The sequence below is a fragment of the Ursus maritimus genome, unplaced genomic scaffold (assembly GCF_017311325.1).
Source record: "Ursus maritimus isolate PB19 unplaced genomic scaffold, ASM1731132v1 scaffold_5, whole genome shotgun sequence".
Taxonomy (NCBI): Eukaryota; Metazoa; Chordata; class Mammalia; order Carnivora; family Ursidae; genus Ursus; species Ursus maritimus.
In genome coordinates this window covers 51,897,823-51,916,160 of record NW_024426663.1, presented here as the reverse complement: position 1 = coordinate 51,916,160, position 18,338 = coordinate 51,897,823, and the positions used below count along the sequence as shown (strand labels likewise).

General features: G+C 46.6%; 1 long non-coding RNA gene across 1 annotated transcript in view; it reads left to right on the top strand.

The window, feature by feature from the left end:
* The first annotated feature begins 6,411 nt into the window (after positions 1-6,411).
* LOC103663711 overlaps positions 6,412-18,338 on the top strand; it is a 332,830-nt gene continuing 320,903 nt past the window's right edge. Inside the window, exon 1 of the long non-coding RNA XR_005832503.1 lies at positions 6,412-6,496. This is a non-coding gene — a long non-coding RNA (uncharacterized LOC103663711). The remainder of the gene's footprint in view (positions 6,497-18,338) is intronic.

Here is an 18,338-nt window from a genome sequence, read left to right as displayed (position 1 = left end):
CCCCCAGGGAGGCCAGGTCCAGAGTGGTGGGGTGGCTGGTGGTGGTCCTACTAGCCCTTGCCACTTCTATCCTGGATGTCCCAGGGAGTGGTGACTGAAGGCCATCCTGTCTCCTGGCTTCCTTGGAGCAGTAGCCAGGAGGCCCTGAGACAGGGGTGTGGCAGTGGCGAATGGGGTAGGGGTGGTTGGGGTGCCTGTGGTGGGGGTGGTGAGGGGGTGGGATCCCCTCAGGTCCTAGCTCCCGGTCCTCCTGCTGTTTCTTTTGTTTATTGCTGATGCTTTTCCATGGATAGTTTGTCTCTCTAGGACATTGTGGGCATGTCCTTTCCACGTGTGTGTTATGCACTGGCCATCTGCCGGGTCATCTCCAGAGGGACCTCTTCACCTGTGCCCACCACCTCCACCTGCCTCTCCACCTTCCTCTCTACCCCAGAGGTGTTCTTTCCAAACTGTAGACCTGACCATGTTAACTAATAGCTTAGTGACTTAGCGACTAAGAAAAAGGAGTGTGGGAAATGTGGCCAGGACAGCAGAGAGCCAAATTGTGGAGAATTTAAGATGAAGGAAGGTTTGTTGTTGTTGTTAAATGTCGTTTGGTCCTGGGGCACCTGGGTGGCTCAGTCATTAAGCGTCTGCCTTCAGCTCAGGTCATGATCCCAGGGTCCTGGGATCGAGCCCCACATCAGGCTCCCTGCTCTGCTGGGAGCCTGCTTCTTCCTCTCCCACTCCCCCTGCTTGTGTTCCCTCTCTCGCAGGCTGTCTCTCTCTCTCTATCAAATAAATAAATAAAATCTTTTTTAAAAAATGTGGTTTAGTCCTAAGTTTATTGTTTCCTACATTAAAAAAGTAATACAACATCCCAAGTGTTATAAGCCTGGATTACCTTTGAAATGGAAAAAAAATGTTTAAACAGTGTCATAAGGGTTAATATAGACAATTTGGAAAATAAAGTGGAAAGTCGAAGGAAACACTTGCCAGCAGTTTACCAGCCAAATCAAGCTACTGTCTGCACCTGGATATGGACTAGTGTGGAGGAGGAGGGCACAGGCCCTGAATCAGGCAAATCTGAGTTCAGATCCCTTCTTTCCCCCCTATTAGCTGTGGGCAACCATTTGCAGCTTAATTATCTTCTTGGATCTTGGATTTTCTCCTGGGTAGAGGGAAGATCAAAATTGTTCCTAACTTGTCGTGAAGGTTAGGTGAGATCAGAATGTAAAGCAGTTTATTAGCAGGATGCTTCCTTAGTAAGTGCAAGTTCTTCTTCACGGTGTTATTTCCTTTTGGTCCTTTCCCTGCAGGTAGTATTTTTGTTTTCACATAGTTGTGATCACACTGTCTTTATAATTTTATTTTCTGCTTGCTATGCTTAACATGGTAGCCCAAGCATTTTCCATGCTATTTTCAACCTAAAAGCATACATTTTAGTGGTTCCATAATATCCAATTGGATGGATACATCAGATGCATCGGAGCTTATTAACCATTTCTTGTTAGTCACAGGAATTATTCCAAGTTCCTCGTTCCAGATAACCCTGTGTATGAACACCTTTGTGTGTAAAATGTCACCCTCCTTCTCCCAGTCACTGCCAGTTAACAACCATTTCCTTGGGGGAAAGTCTTAGAAGAGAGATTATAAAGTCAGAGGGGATGCTCTTGTACCAAGGGTTATGACCTATGCTGCCGAATTGGTTCCTGTAGAGTCGGTCTTCACTTCTATTTTCAGGGCAACAGACGAGACTCGGGCTGAGGGACCAGGATTTTATTATGCAGTGTAGCTGCTGACGTGCCAGATGGGGTTTGGAGGAGCACATTCAGATCTGGGGTTTGAGTGGATTCATCTGGAAGCCTTGGGAGGGTGGATGGGGGTGGGGCCGATGTTGCGGGGTTCTGGGGTGAGGCTCTGCACCAGGGCAGCAGTGCCAATAACCTTCCGTGAGCCTGGTCGTCTCCCCATAGCAGCTAGGGGTCCCAGCTATAGGAGAGCTTATGGTCACCGTCTCACAATGTCATTTTCTTGGTGAGTTGCTCCACATATGTCTGCTTTGTCCATCTGGCACAAGTCACTGCAGGTTGTTTTTGTCCTCTGTGATCAAAATGACAAGGACTCTTTATCTTTAGAGATCATAATGTAAGACAGTAAGTTTGGGAACTCTGGTGTCACTGCCTGGATGATGATGATGATGATGATGATGATGATGATGATGGTGATTAATTATTATTATCATCTGTGATTTTGGGCCACACTTTCCCAATCTGGAAAATAGTATCTACCTCATAGGATTAAAGAAGGCATTGTATATTCAGAAAAAGTGCTGAGTGTTGGGCGGTATTCTTACCTATCTTCTTCTTTTTAAATTTAAGTCTTTGGTTGAAAGAAACTAATTCAACCTATAGATTCACCATTTCCTTCCTTCTAAAACCCAGCAAGGGCGTGAGAATTAGGGAACAATATCAGCCCACCTTCCCCAAACATGTGCCCATCTGAAACTGTGGGGAGGTTGCACTGATGAACCCGACCATCCTGGGATGTGATACTTTAAGGGCTAAAACCAGGAGAGTCCCTGGCAACTTGGGGTGCTTGGTCATCCTAGCATGATGGTATTGGGTGACAGGATCTGGTAAAGTTGTCCAACAGAGAGAGAACCAAAAATCTGGGGTATTTCGATAAGTATTGTCTTTTCTTTTAGTTACTGTTTGACAAACCCGCTTGGATACTCACTTCACCTGGAACTTCTTGGGATGAATTGGCTGTGAGAAGGGAGACCCACCCACCTGGGGTGGGGGTGGGTTGGCTGATAATTAAGTGCCTCCCAGGAAGCAGGGGCCCAGCACTTCAGTATCTTCCAGAGTCGTGGGTGGGTGAGGTGAAGACTGTGTGTAGTGCCCACTGTTTTTCCAGTCCTGGCTGGTTGGTCTGACTCCAGAAGCTCTTTCTTGGCAGTTAGAGGAGTTGGTAGCCCTCAGTGGACGATGACGACGACAGTTGGTTTCCACTTCTGCCCCAGGTACCTTCCTAAATGTGGGTCTGTGTACAGCACCCGCAGACAGGCCACGGGAAAGGAAAGTGACAGTGCTTAGGCTGCAGGCTAGTGGAGGGGGTCAGAGTCTGTACTTCCTCTTCCAGCTCTTTCAAAGCATTTTTAATCCGATTAGGTTTTCAACAAACACTTGAAGGTTTGCCCTCCTCAGAGAGGCTCACAGGGCTGAGGAAGAGCCTTCCTCTGTTTGCTTTTCCTTTATGTGGAAACCTACTTGGGCTGTTTCTACAATCAGCTCTCCCCACCCCCATGCTACCACACACATATCCGCCGTCCTCCCCTTACCCCGAGATTCCAAGCAGGCTGGAATTCACCAGCAATAGGGTCCTGGCTCCCATGGCTTTCTGGGCCTATGAACCCTCATGCCTTTCAGGAGCAGCACTTTGAGCAGTGGGCTTAGGGCTGCTGCCCTGATCCGCGCTGGCTCTGTAAGTGTGGTAGACTTACCTTCCTCTTGCAGGGCAGACGGTGGTGTGGCGTCTCTCCTCCTGTGGATGGACAAAGCCAGGAAGATGGGGGCCAAGCTGGGCTTGGTTTTGGAGAGCAGAGACCTGGCTCTCAGCCCCACACTGCTCCTCTTTCTCCCTTATTTATTTATTTATTTATTTATTTAAGCTTTATGCCCAATGTGGGGCTTGAACTCACCACCCAGATATCAAGCATTCCCCTCCCCCTTTTTAATTAAACCCCTGTTAGGGGTTAGGCAGTGTCTATGGGTTGGAGGAGGAAACACACACACACACACACACACACACACACACACACGTGTGTCTGGCTGTATAGATGGAGAAAACACTAGAAGTGGGGTGGTGTGGAAGGGAAGGAGGGCAGATGGTCAAGATAGACTTCTCTGCTTTGTACTGTATATCAGTATGTTGTATAGGTAGCAAATTAAACATACATATCGATGTATATGTTACTATACATATTTGACTAGAGACTTATCCCTTGTGATCAGTAGGATCACTGCTAGGTGAGGTCCAGGGTCAAGCCTTGGAAGATTCAGGAATGATTTCCCAGAGGAGGGGGCAGGTAAACGGACAGTGAGAGACAAGTGGAAGTAGCTAGATTTGTTCATTCAGCAAAGAGTTGTTGAGTGTCTGCTGGATGTCAGACGCTGCTCTAGAAGCTAGGAGGCTAGTGGAGGGCAGAACGCATGCAGACCCTGCCAGTCCAGTGGGGAGAGACAGATGAACGACGAGATCGCCTGCGAGGTGGTGTTGAAGAAAAATTACTGTGGCACAGGTTAAAACAGTAAGGAAGGCTTGATCAGGACTGTTTCCATAGGGAAAAGAGAGTGAGCTCAGTGCTGAATATAGCAAAGATAGCCGGACATTTCTAGTGAGAAGGGGGGGGTGGATGGAGGAGACATCAAGGGTGGGGAAATTCTTTTTTTTTTTTTTTTTTTTAAAGATTTTATTTATTTATGTGACAGACAGACAGCCAGCGAGAGAGGGAACACAAGCAGGGGGAGTGGGAGAGGAAGAAGCAGGCTCACAGCGGAGGAGCCCGATGTGGGATCCGGGATCACGCCCTGAGCCGAAGGCAGACGCTTTAACGACTGCGCTACCCAGGCGCCCCTAGGGGTGGGGAAATTCTTGTTAAATCATCAGGATTCTTGAAGAAGGCAGTCCAAGCAGTTAAACAGCAGAGGCGAGGGTGGAGGAATTTGGTCAGATATCAAGAGTAGGGGCTCACTTAGCAGGACTCTCTGTTGAGGGCCCGCCATGGAGGCCTAGTTGACAAGGGCTCAGAGGAGCCTCACAAAAGTTTGGTCAAGGAGAGTGTTTGGTGGTGGCAAAAGGTGCTATAAATTAAAATAAAGCACGTGTGGGAGAGAGCAGCTGGAGAGAGATGGGGGCTGCTTTTTATTAGACAGTGTTAGCAAGGCCCCTTGAGGAAGGTAATTTCCCGGCAGCAATGTAGATGGTGTCAAGGAGCCAGACTTTCAAACACCCCAGGAGATGGTGTCCCAGGTAGAGGAAACAGCAAGCGGGAAGGCCCTAAGGGGTGGTTTGGTGTGTTTGAGCAACCATGAGGAGGAAGAGCTCTTTAGGGGAAAAGTGGAAGGAAGGAAGCTCAGAGAAAGGGTGTGTGGGGGGTGGGTGGACCCTGCAGGGTCTTTCTTGTAGGATGTGCTAAGAAGGGGTGAGGGAGTGGCAGGAAGGATAATCTGGGCCCAGGTTAAGAGGGAATTTTGCTTACTTTGAGGGCTGCAAGGGGTTCTGTGTTGCCCGGGCACTAAAAGGAGCATGTGCCAAGGTGAGTGTCTGGGGAGATGAAGAAGGTGGAGGTGGAGGTGGCTGGGGGGGCGCAGGGGAGGAAGACTGAGAGCTGAGGGGGAGGGGCGGACCATGAACATCCTTTTCCATCTTTTTAGTCGGTGTTTCTCAGTCATATCTCCTTCCCTGAGTAAAAATCAAGCAATAAAGGGAGGAATGCCTCCCCGTTTAACTCAAAGGAGAACTACAGAAAACGCAAGGAGGGTTGGTTGAAATAAAGTTGGAGCTGGCCTGGTTTGGCTGGCTGCCATTCCTATAAATATCACCCTCCTGGTCCTGGAAAGGCATCAGTGATGGCTGTTGGGAGCTACTGGGGAACATCCTTCCTGTTCAGACGTCCAGGAGTTGGCTGTGTGTGGGCATCCGCGCGCAAAGTGCCTGGAAGCAGGGGGTGAGCGCGCGGAACAAGAAGTTCAGGATTCGGAGCCCACTCCTTTTACTCTTGGGGCCGGCCCACTTCCTCTGGGGGCCCAGGCATCCCTCTGGCAAGTCTTCAGCTAAGAAATCTGCAGAAGTCATTGGCCAGACTTAGAACTAATCCTTTGTGCCAAAGGGGTTGGTGGAGGGGAGGGAGCTTTGCCAGAACCAGGACGTTCCTTGCTAGTGGTGGACCTTGCGGCCTCCCAGCCATCCCACTGCTTTTCTTTGGGAAGTGGGGGAAATGGGATTGAGGGGCCAGTGTAACTCGGCAACATGTGAGTTAAAAAGCAGATGAAAACCCACAGAGTAACCAGACATTCTTCTCTTTGCATGCAAGATCTTGCTGAATGTTGGAAGAGGAAGGAATATTTTTCTTGCTTTTCAGACATTACATCCTGTGAGGAGAAGATTTGGAACAGATGGGGGCCAGGGAGACCTCACTGTATTTGCTTGTTTCCCCCTACCCCCTCCCACAACCAGAAATGGTTCATTTATTTTTTTCCTAGTGAAGTTAAAAAAAAAAATTTTTTTTTTTTTTAAGAGAGAGTAGGAAAGTAGGATATCAGGATGAATCCACAAGATTCCAGAAAAAATCCACTTTTCATCACAGAGGCTTCTTGTAAGTCTAAAGATAGATAATTAACTCAAAATTTCATTTTAGGTTTAATCGCTGTTCCAGTGACTTCTGCATTAAAGAGGGGGTCAAGATGAAGGATCCCTTACCAGGTGGAGAAAGAGGCTTTCTGAGTAGTGAAAGGTAAGGAGTGTTTCTGAAATCGTGGGTACACAATGTGGGAAAAACAAAAATGATAGTGTTTTGTGGGAGTAGCTCAGATGTCTGAATGATTTTTAGCCCCTCTGTTAATCACTCTGTTGGAGTGATTGCATTAGAGAAGCCGGTGAGTGTGGTGATGTAAAGTGGGCTCTGGTGTATTTGATTGGCTGCCGCAGGGTCCCTGGTAGAGGGGGGTCCCTGGCATGGCTGTGGGAAGCTAGATGCCTGGTGTGAGGTTAGTCCCCAAACCACAGCTGGTCCTTTTTGCTGAAGAATGTCCAGAGCATAGTTCTCCTTCCCCTGAACCCTGAAGGGGGCTCTGCCGGTGGAGTCTGATGGCAGTGATTAGCCACGGAGGGCCAGCTGAACTGCCTGCTGTTTTATCTGTTCCCCAAAGGGAATATGGGGTGAGTGCATGTGAAAAGGGAAGAGCACGCAGCCTCTGTGTTTTCCTTTATTGTCCTTCCTTTCTGACTCCTTGGAGCCTGTGTTGGGGCTGTCTCTTAATTCTTGGGCGGGGATTGTGAGCGCCCAGGTCTGGTCCACTGCTTGCCTCTAGCATGCTGATTCTGAAGAATGTTCTGGACAGTTGGCTTACTGAGTCAACAGCCCCAGCAAGCTGATTCAGGAAGGGGAAGAGGGAGGTGCTAATAGTTGTAAGCTCAAGTTCCCTGTGGATAGGGAGAGACATTATGTTGGGCTCTCCTCCGTGCCTGTAAGATACATCTTGCTACGGCAAGAAAGACCTAATTTAAAAATTAGTTGACAGGACAGAAATATGGTCCATGTGCCTAGAATGGGATCTCCCATCTTGATTCTCCATTCTGAACTTCTAGAGCTAGATAATGTGGTAGATGATATGCAATGGGAGCAGTAGGTTCTGCCTCCCTGTCTGTTGTTCACATCACCACAGACATGATCTGGCCATTGGAGAGATTCTGGAAGAGCAGCACATAGCACTTGAGTACCATTACCTACTGGGCACTGCATATAGGACTTGAGGGGACACATCTGGGAATAAAATACAGGTCTTGCTTCCCCAGAACCCAAATGCAAATATAAGAGCATTTAATTCATGGTGAAATCACCAGGGTTAGGCAAGTGTATACACAGGAGACTGGATAATTTCAGCTAGCAAGTATTAATTGAGTGCCTGCTACTTGTGAGACCCTGTGGATACCACAGAGGACAGGACAGAGAGAGTCCCCACCTTGTTAGAACTGCAGTCCGGTGTGGTGGATGGGCTAGTCAAAGGCTTTGGAGCTACAGTCTGTGGGAATTGCTGTGTTCGAGGACACAAAGGGTGCCACAGGTCTGTCATGCAGACTTGGGGAATGGGAAGGCCTTCCTGGAGAAGTGATGTTTAAGTTAATCCATGAATAAGAAGAGCTAACATTTGTTGAGTGCTTACTCTTATTAGTTGGCCTGGTACCGTCCTTTAGTCCTGGCATCATTTTATTTGTTCCCTCTTTTACTCTGAAAAGTGCTGTGTCGGGGTGGTGAGTCGTATGGAAACCCGCTATGTGCCCAGCACGGCTGCGAGAGCTCCACCACTATAGTGCCCGCTCATACTCAGTGCTTGAAAATGACCTGTTTACTGGTCAGTTGACTTACCTCATTCCTTCCTCAAAACAACCATGGGGTGGCTAGTAGTTTATTGGTTAGGAGTGCTTTTGGTTGCAAGTAAGAGAAACCTTTTCTAACAGTGGCTTTAGTCACAATGGTGTTTATTGTGGACAAAACAAAGAAAATGGGATTGGTAGTCCATAGGTTGGCAGTGGCTCACCAATGACATTAAGGACTCAGATGCTTGTTCTCTTTCTACTCCACCATCAGGGTTGGCTGCATAATTTATGGGCCCTAGTGCGGATGAAAATGGGGGATTCCTTGCTTAAGAAGCAGGAAAAAAGTGCCATTTAAGGCACTAAAATGTAAAGCTTTTTACTTTCTTTGTAATTTTTCTTTTGACTATGGCAATTTATTTGCTACTTAATGTTCTAAGAAAAGAAATTACAATATTAATTTATTGCCACAATTTTACCATTTATCTTTATATTGTGCAGTGCTGGTTTTAAATGCAAGCGTAAGAGCATTTAACTTGTATGCAAAATTATGCCATTATATTCAAATAAGATAATATTCAAATTATCTTTTTTAGCAAGGTATTTTCCTTTTAAAATGCTCACATTTTATTGATGAAAAGTAAAGACCAAAATAAAATTTATAATTGGTGTTAAATTTTTAATCAAAATTATTTTAAAGCTAAGAAGCCATTTCAAATTTTTCAAAGTCAAATCTGAGTTTTTTTTTTTTTAAAGATTTTTTATTTATTTATTTGACAGAGATAGAGACAGCCAGCGAGAGGGGGAACACAAGCAGGGGGAGTGGGAGAGGAAGAAGCAGGCTCATAGCGGAAGAGCCTGATGTGGGGCTCGATCCCACAACACCGGGATCACGCCCTGAGCTGAAGGCAGACGCCCAACCGCTGTGCCACCCAGGCACCCCAAATCTGAGTTTTTTATAAGAATTTAGTATCTGTAGTTTTGGTGCTCAATGTCCATTTCATTTGCAAAATAAAGAATTAGCATTATGCTTCATGCATGCTCTGTTTCATATGTATGTGGGAGGAGGAGTATCTGCAGGTATGACACGCGCACATACATGCAATAGGATGTAATTTTGCAAACTGTTCCTCTACCAATGTGTGCAACTGGTGTTAATGTAGCTCAGATGTGTGAGTAGCTCTGGAACCATGAGTAGGAACAGAAGCAAGAAAATGGATATTCAGGACTTGTGAGATCCTATACTTTGTTTTCCAAGAATGTGCTGTCTTTGTGCTGAGAGGAAGGACCCAACAGGCTCATTTGTCTTCTCTCTCGTGTGAGGGCTCCTGCACTCAGGTCCTCCTCACAGTCATAGCAGTGTCAATCTCTGGTGGTGGCCAAAGCACAATCCACAACTTTCTCATTTGGGATGCAGCTACCTTTTTTTGAGGACGTAGGGCTAGAGGTGGGAAGTGTTGCTTTGGCATCTGAATGGTGTTGGTCATCATAGCAGATGCTGAGGGATATAAGTCATGCTGTGTGATCCTCAGGGACAGAGGTGCCCCTGTGTTCTTTAGCTTTTACATGTGTGTTTGTTATAGGTGAGACCCTCTAAAGCACAGGGCTCAGGGCAGGGACCTCTCTTGCCTGGTTCTAAGGGTAGTCCTGTGTTTCCAGAAGTCCTTAGCCGACTTCTTTTTAAAGTCGTATTAGCCAGGATTAATCACAGGCAAAAGGAAGATGGGTTTCTATAACTTGCTTAAACCAATTATGATGGATTCCCTGAAACGAGCATGTGGCCTCTGAAGGAAACTGGGTTCTGTTAGTGAGGAAGAATGGAGATAGCTGGGTACTCAACCAATGATGTGTCCTCTATTATTATTTTCATTTTTCTGGAAGGGAAATTGAAGCTTGGGAAGGTTAAAGTCATGTACCTGGAAAGAGGTGGAACTGTGGTTGGAACTCAGGAAGCCTGACTTGGAGTATGTCTTTTTTTTTTTTTTTTTTTTTACTTGGAATATGTCTTGACCACTGTCTTTACTGCTTCCCCTGGCTGTTGAGCAGGAGTTAGCCTTGTTGGGGAGTGAGGCAGTAAAGAGGGCTGGAAGGAGCACTCCAGGCAGAGGAAACAGCAGGTGCATAAAGCCCAGAGGGAAAAGGAGATGGCATGGTCTAGCTGGGAACTGAAAACATCATGGGAACCTTGAGCATATTATGTGAAGGGGAGCACTGGGGAATGGGGCTGTAGAACGGACACAGCTGGGCTGCTGGGTGGAGATAGGAGGTGACAAGATTAGAAAGAGGCATGGGCTAGGAGGTTGTTGAAAGACTCTAGTGCGGCAGACATAGTGCTAATTGAAACGGGAGGGAGAAGGGAATGTGTGCGATCAAAAGATACTTAGAAAGCAGAATTGATGAGATTTGGTGATATAAAAGTAAAGGAGAAAGAATCAAGGATAACACCTGAATTTATGCCTTGCAAATGAGTTGGTGGAACTGCCATTCAGATACGGAAAACAGGAGGTGGTGCCAGGGGAGAGGGTAGAGGAGAATGAGTCCACTTTTTTTTTTTTTTTTAAGTCTGATGTCGGACATGTCAAGTTCAAGGACATATAGTAGAGCTGTCCTGTAGACCTTAGAGTCTGCAACTCAGGATAGAAGTCTACGCTAGAGAAATGTGGGCTTCCTCGTGTACAACCTTTGGATTCTACTGTGGGTGAACACGTAACATGTGAAAAGGGAGTCTAGGACAAGCCTCAGAATCCGAGTGTATAAGGAAAGGGGACCCACAGAGGAAACTGGGAAATTGCTGCCTCTAATAGAAGAATTCAGGAGAATTTGGTGTTACTAAAGCCAAGGAAAGACGGCTTCGGAGGAAAGGTAAGGCCTGAGAAATGGGTTCCGAGGTAATTGATGATTGTAGTGAGGGGTGTGTCAGAGTGCCACAACCTGGTAGCAGGAAGTTGACAGGACACTGGCATGTGGGAGAGTAGAGGGGACGTGGATGGAAGGGTAGTGGCAGCTATAGAGCTATGGGAGGATCCAAGGAAAGTTTAAAAAAAAAAGCAAACAGGGAAGACTTGGGCGTGTTGAATTGCCGGTGAGAATTCTGGTAGACCAGAAGTTGTAGAGACAGAGAAGAGGTGGGTAATGAATAGTGCAGGCACCTGCGGGGGCAGGAGCGGGTGGGATTCAGGGCTCAGATGGGGAGGGTACTGTGTCCGAGGGAAGGATGTGGCTCCCATTGGAGCAGGTGCAGAAGAGGCAAGGAGGATGCACATGTGGGAGAGTGTGTGGGACCGAGAATTTGAGTTTCCATTTGGATGGTTTGCTCTGTAAGGCAGCGGAAGGAGGAGGCGGTAGGTCAGATGTTTAGGGAGGCTGAGCCCCGAATTGTTTCCCATAGAGACAAGAGAACTGACTGGGGAGAGGGGGAGCAGCTCCACTGCGCAGCTCCATCCAGCATAGCCACGCATGTCCCTGCACTTAGAAGGGTTTCATGCTTCAATGCTCTGCTTCCACTGTCTTGAAATTCTTAACTATTGAACGCAGAGTCCCTCATATTCATTTTTTTTGTAGAAATATATCGTGTGTAATATTTGGGACACACTTAAATTAAAAATTATTCATTGTGCATCTGAAATTCAGATTCCACTGTATTTTATCTGGTGACCTTACGTGGAACTGGGAAATTATGTGGCCGGTCCTGCTGGGAGGCCGAGGATGATAGTGAGGTGGTGTCATAGGTCCCAGGAGGTCTCCTCTATGAAATGCCGAGTGGTGGTGCGTGTGGAGACTGGGTTTGTTGTTGCTGTTACTTAGAGGCTATGCAACCATCTCCAGAGGTCCCAGCCACCTGAACGTCTGCGTGGAGAAGGCAAATGGTGTAGGTCTAGATTCAGTCATTTCCCACCTCACTTGGGTGAAACCCAAAGGCCTTGCGTAGGTTTGTGAGGCTCTGCCTTCCTCCCATTTCATCTCCCACCTTGCTGTGCTTATCGCAGCCTTGAGTCAGCTTGCTGCTGCTCAAACACTCCAAGCCGGGTTAGCCCCAGGCCTCTGCTCTGCTGGGTCCTTCTGCTTGGAATGTTCTTCGTGTAAGTCCCCTCAAGGCTTCTGGTCCTTGTTCCCTCTGAATCCATCAGAGGCTTTCGCTGACTACCTTTTGGCAACAGTGCCACCCGCTCCGTCTTTTGTACTGTTCTGTTTTGCCTCATGTCATTTCTCACTGCTGGATAAACATTTATTCTGTCTCTTTGCTTTAAAATGGATGGACTAAAAAAAATTAAAAAAAAATAAATAAAATGGATGGACTGCGGGAATGAAGACTTTGTCTCGCTTCCTGATGTAATCCCCGTTTCTAGGCACACAGAGAAAATTTAAATATCTGTTGAAGTGGTACATAAAATGATACGTCTTATCAGTATTTTAGATACAGCTTTTTTATAGGTGAATTTTTAAAAATCTCGGTGTGCGTTTCTGTGTGTGTGTATATATATATATCAGTGACGCTCAACAATAAAAGGAATGAACTGATGATATATACATCAACAGAGATAAATCTCAAAAGCATTATGGTAAGTGAAAGAAGCCAGACTCAAAGGCTACACACTGAATAACTTCATGATATTCTAGAAGAGGCACAGTTACAAGGACGTCAGACAAATCAGAGGTTGCCAGGGGCTGGGAGTGGGGGAAGGTGTTGGCACAAAACAGCTGTTCAGGGTGATGGAAATGGTCTCTATCTTGACTGTGGTGGTGGTTACACAACTCTTTGCCTTTATGAAAATTGATAGAGCTCTTTACTAAAAAGGGTGAATTCTGTATGTAAATCACACTTCAGTAAACTTAACTAAAACATGCCCTGTTCTCATCTGGATTTATGTTATAGTATTGGAGCATTTCTTGTGAGAGTTAGCTAATAATTCACTCTGCCTGGTGGCAAAGTGACCCCAGCCCTATGGTGTCACTCAGGCTTACCGCTGCCACTGAACGCCTGTGCCAAGAAACTGACTTGTTCTTAAAGTGGGAGAGATTTGTTTAGGTGGAAATCTGTTGTTGATTTCATTCCCAGGATCTCCCACTCCCTTTTAGGAAGAGAACACCTTTTCCTGTGTAGTTGGTGGGGCTGACCCCTGCCCTGTGTCCCTGGGAGTGGTCATGTGATCTCAGCCAGTTGCGTCCTCTCCTGCGCTTTGCTGCCAGAGCTATGGAGGAAGATGGTGGTCTATTTTTGCTGGGATTGGTAGGATGTGAGTGTGAGGCTTTTAGTGGGTATCTTGCTTTTCGAATGGAGAAGGCAGGACAGATAGAGCACTGATATTTGAGCCCCTGGATCTAGCCATGCCTGAAGCTAGATATCACCCTGGACTCCCCAGTGACATGAGCTAATGAATTCCATTTCCCCCCCACTTAAGCCAGGCTGACTTTGGTGGCTTCTGTCAATCACAGCTGAGCAAGTTCTGACTCACAGTGTTCTGGTTGAAATGAGAAATAGGAGAGCAGAAGATTAGACCATTTTAACTAACCTAATGAATTGTGAGAGGAAGTTTTAATTCCCCTGAACCTTTTTATTACAGAAGCAGGAGAGGGGATAAAGGGTTGAGATGGGGATGAGGGAGACTGAGGGATGGGCGGACAGGCATGCCCCTGGCCAGATGGGGCTGGGGACACTAGGGTGGCATCTCCTCCCAGTGGGGGTTCCCTGGCTGGCTGAGGAGGGCCTGGAGTCAGCAGGCAGAGGGATTGGGGAAGCCCTGGACTATAAGCCAGCTCCAGGCTCTTGCCTTCAGCTTGGTAAGCCTCAGTGCTGCAGCTGCTCACTTCAGGGGTTGTGAGAGGCTCAGCGGAGGTAACAGCCTCCTTTGGTGACACTCTCATGAAAACCATTAGCACTCTATAGCTTTATTTGCTCGAAGGTAAAAGGCTGGGATAAACTGGAGAATCACTCAGTGTCTGTTGTGGACTTGGGCTTTGAGCTGACCTTTGCATAAATGTCAGATGACAGATCATTTTGGGTAAAAGAGGGTGAGCAGAAGCATAAAAGTAGGGTCTACGGACTGAGAGTTCATTAGGGGTCAGAGAGAGGGATGTGGAAGGAGATTTCTGAATGCTAGCCTGAGCAAGGGGTCTGGGGCAGCTTCTGTCTAGAGTTGTTCAGTGCCTTTCATGTATTGGAAAAAAGGAAAGACCACCTCTTCAAAAATCTTTTTTTTTTTTTTTTCAAAATAATGTAGAGCTTTTCTGAATACAAAGTAATGACTTACCTGTTTAAGAATTTTTAAAAAAACAGCATAGTACATATAAGGAAACACCACCCATGATCATGCTATCTCCAGAGATAACATGGGCAGCATTTTTGTGTATTTCTTTCCAGTATTGATTTCAGTGTGCCTGTGTGTACTTTTAAATATATTAGAGAGAGAGATAGACTATAAATAAAATTTGACTCTCCTGTATATATAGATTTAGAATCTGTGTTTTTTCACCTAATGTATGGTAGAAACATTTTCCTATGTATTTTTACATCTTTTTTACAGCTTGATTTTTTAATTGTTACATTCTACCATTTAGATGTATTCTTTTTATTAGGTAGAAGACTGTTTGTAATTTTTTAGGATTATAAAACAAAAGGTGGCTAAATCCTTACAGATATCTTTGTGTCCATCCTTTTTTCTTTTTTTTTTTTAAAGATTTTATTTATTTATTTGACAGAGAATGAGAGAGAGAGCAAGAGGGAGAGCACAAGCAGGGGGAGCAGCAGGCGGAGGTGGTGCATGGGGCTTCATAATTCTCAGCATCTGGCCCTTGCTGGGTATTACTGGATTTTTAGGAACTTGCCAATTGATATGTGGGAAAAGCTCTTTCAATTTTATTTTAATATGGCCTTTTCCTGGTTACATTAAAGCTGAACTTTTTTTTTCCCCATAAAATTAATAGATGTTTGTGTGTTTGGTTGTGTGTGTGTGTGTGTGTGTGTGTGTGTGTGTGTGTGAATTGCTCTTCACACCCTTTATTCATTTTCCTGTTGGAGTGCTTCTGTTTTTCTTACTAATTTATAAGGACTCTGTTTATAGTAAAAATATTAGCCCTTTGTGGGTACCGATATATTTTTAAGAGTGTGGTGAAGTGTTTTAATAATAGATCTTTTATTGACGACAAGGTAGAATGCTTGATTGGAACGGGCAGGGGGTGGCAGGGAGGGAAATCTGATGCTGCCCACCCCCTTGTCTATGCAGTATAGATCCAGAAATATATAGTCTCTTAGGATGTGAAAATGTCCTAGAGCACAGCCTTGGGTTCACAGACAGTTGTGTTTAGCCTGGAGGGGGTACCTGGCTCAACCCCACAAAGCTGGCTACATGCAGAGCTGAGGCCTGAGCTCCAGCACTATTTTGCATTGCCTGGGCTTCTCTGTCTTTTCTCCCAGGCTTTGGTGCCTAGATGATGACTGTTTTTATAGAAGCCACTCTACTAGAAAGCAAAATCTATTTGAAAGCTGTTACAGGTTTTTCCAGAAGTTCCAGTTTTTCAGAATCCACCTGCTCCCTTTGCCCCCAGCAGTTAACATTTGAATTTCCCAGTCTGCAGCTTCCTTTGTACTATGCCGTAATGGGGTCCAAAGGGACGTTCCTCTGGGGGGCATTTAGTTCCTTGGGCCAGGGGAGTGGAGCCCTTCCCCTGACCTGGGGCCAGGCTCCCCAGGGGAGCTCCTTCTCCACCCTCATTCTGCAGCAGGTCACTTAGGATGTGGATTCTCTCTACCTCTAAAAGGTTCTTTCATATAAATATGCTCATACATTCTCCTGCTGCTCTTTTTCCTGAGAGAGTGAAGATCGAGGCTTCAGTTGCTAAATTTAGCTCTTGCTGACGCATTGGCTCTCTCCTAGCAGTCTCCTCGTGTCTCAGTGTTGCATTTACCCTCCCTCTTGTGCTGGTAGACGAACACCATCACATCCCACGTAATACTTAGCTCAGAGGCGTTTCCAGAAGGGAAATGCAATTCTGTATTTTCATAGCTGTGTTCTCTGCGTGAATGGACTGTCGTGAAGCGGGGGGCTGGCAGCCAGTGGGGCAGGTAGCGGGCTAGCAGGCAGCCTGTTAGAGATGATGATCCCCAGGGTGGTGGCAGGGAAACCAATGCAGTCATTGCCATAGGTTTGCTTGTGTTCAGGGAGAGAGAGGTAGCTCTTGGAGGAGATCTGGGGGTGGTGTTTGACTGGGATGTGAATGGAGAATTTTCACGAAGGGGAAGCCTTCCTCCTTGAAGCAGGCCTTAGTATATTGTTCAAGAAAATTATTCTGGGGGCACCTGGGTGGCTCAGTCGTTAAGCATCTGTCTTCGGCTCAGGCCGTGATCCCAGAGTCCTGGGATCGAGCTCCACATCAGGCTCCTCTGCTAAGAGTCTGCTTTTTCCTCTCCCACTCCGCCTGCCTGTGTTCCTTCTCTCGCTGGCTGTCTCTCTGTCAAATAAATAAATAAAATCTTAAAAAAAAAAAAAAGAAGAAAATTATTCTGACACTGGTTAAAATAAGGTGGATTTTATTCAGGGCTCTCACAAAAAGAGTATTGCATCAGGGGAGAGAGATGAGAATCAGTTCTGAATATAACAAGGACAAGTGGAGACTGCTCGCCAAAGAACAGAATGGGAGGCTTAGTGGATGCAGAATGGCTAAGAGGAGATCTCAAGCATAGGGGATACTTACTCATCAAAGTAGGGGGTTCTCGCTAAACCAATGGAGCAGATTCTGACCAAGATGGGGCTGTGTAGGCCCGGAGAGATGAGGGCCAAATCGAAGCCTGGTAGAGAAGAGGGCTCAGAGAAGCCTGATTCAAGTTTGATCAAGGAGAGAGTCTTGGTCAGTCCCTGCTGTGTTCAGGGACGGAAGAGACCCGGTTCTTTTCTCAGAATGATCTAAGTTCATTTCTCGTTCTATTGCCTTTTGTTCATTGATTATCAGCAGGGCCATCTGTTGGGCCTTGTGGTTGAGGACATTTGCTGGATGATGCAAACTGTTAGAACGAGGGGATCTGCAGTGGCGAGCAGTCCTTTGAAGTTTTTATCAGGTTGTCCAGCTTCAGCCTGCCGGGTTTCTTTAGATCTTGGCGGGGAAGGTGGGTTATGACCCCCGTGGAGTTCCCATGAGGAGCTTCGCAATCAAGTTGTAGCTCTCAGTGAAGCCAGGTCAGGAGAGTGGGAGAAATATGGGAAACAATAATTGAGAACTTGCTAAGGAGTGAGAAAATGTGCAAGATGGCAGGATGTAGTCCAGTTGACAGGTAGGTAACAAAGTAAAAAGTCATTTTACCAAGAGGTGATAAGTAGCTCCAGGACAGTGAACCAGACCAGAATTTGATACCCACAGGGCTGTGCCATAGTTTCCTATTGAAAGATAAAATTTCTACGGTGTCTAGCACTGGTCACCGGGTGGGTATGTTGAAGCATCAGCATGGAAGGTGGCCTGGTGTCAGGCAGGCTTGTGTTCAAATCTCTGCCCCAGCTGTGAGACGTTGAGCACATTGGTTTAATAAATCATGTAATTTGTCCACGGGTGATACTGACATGCAAGTAGAGATGAGAACTCATGTACCTAAATGGGTCTGGCACTGAATAGGTGCTGGTGGGGCGTGTGCATTGTGCTCTCTTGGTGGGGGAGGGCTCTTTTGTGAGGCAGAGAGGGAGCCTCTGACTTAGGCCTCAGTGGCCACTAGGCAGGACCCATTTGGGAGGAGTGCGGCGCTAGCTGTGGCCAATACAGCCTTGGTCCTGAGGTGCTTCTCACTGGCTGTGCAGTGTTTGCTGTGCACGTGATGGATGTTTATTTTGGTCACACTTCCCATCTCAGGTAGGTATCCTTCACCCTACTGTGCAGATGGAATTGAAGCTTCGAGAAGGTGACTACCTGCTGAAACACACAGGAAATGTCAAGGCGGGGATTGGAGTCCAGGCCAGTCTGGCCCAGAGCCCAGGCTGTCTGCCCTGTTGGGCACTGTTGGTGATCAGGGAGGCAGACCCACGCTAGGGGAGAATGTGGTGGGCAGTGCTGAGGCACAGGGAAATAGTGGGTAAAGGCATGGCCTTTGGAATCGGACAGACTGGGGTTCAAATCCTGACAATGATAGTACTTAGCTGTGCGAGCATGGGAAATAACTTAACCTCTGTGATCTTTGGTTCTTCCTCTGTAAAATGAGGGAGCTGTAACTATTCCAGGGTAGCGTGTGAGGATGTCATGAGAGAAGGTCTGCAGAACCTTGGCACAGGCCCTGGGGGGCGATGAGC